Consider the following 692-nt stretch of genomic DNA (forward strand, 5'->3'; position numbering starts at 1 on the left):
AGGGGTAAGAGCAGGAAAATGAAATGGTATGTTTACATTGTAAAATTTGACCACTGTGTTACAAGCCTGAAAGAAGCTCAAAACTTACAAGGACGACAGGAAAATTTAGATAGAACTGTGATCAGCTCTTTCCTCTTGCACATTTGCTTAAATAACAAAGGGAATTGTATGAGTGTGCATTCTCCAGAGAAACAGAACTAATAGGAGTTTATATACAGGAGTCTGGAATGTATATATCCAAGTCTGAGCCCAAGAGCCTGAAAACCAAGAGAGCCCATTGTATAATCTCCAGTCTGATCCCAAGCCCAGAGGCAGAAGAACACTGCCCCAGCTCAAAGACAGTCAGGCAAAGAGAGATTATTCTCTTATTGCACTTTCTTGTCCTATTCAGGCCTCCAATAGATTGCTTGAGGCCTCTCCAGATTGGGGAGGCTGTCTGCTTTACTCAGTCCACCAACTCAAACAGAACCTCCCCCACATTCATACCCACAATAATATTTAACCAAACATCTGACCCCATGGACCAGTCAAGTTGACACACAAAATTAGCCATCACAAGAATTTGTAGCTCAGGTACCTGGAAATCCAAAGTATAATATACATCAATGTTCATGAATCCAGTGGCCCAACAAGTTCATCAGAGACATAGATTTTTGTCTTCTTTCTTCCTTCCTTTCTTCCTCTCCCCTCCC

The sequence above is a fragment of the Piliocolobus tephrosceles genome, chromosome 7 (assembly GCF_002776525.5).
Source record: "Piliocolobus tephrosceles isolate RC106 chromosome 7, ASM277652v3, whole genome shotgun sequence".
NCBI classification, from domain to species: Eukaryota; Metazoa; Chordata; class Mammalia; order Primates; family Cercopithecidae; genus Piliocolobus; species Piliocolobus tephrosceles.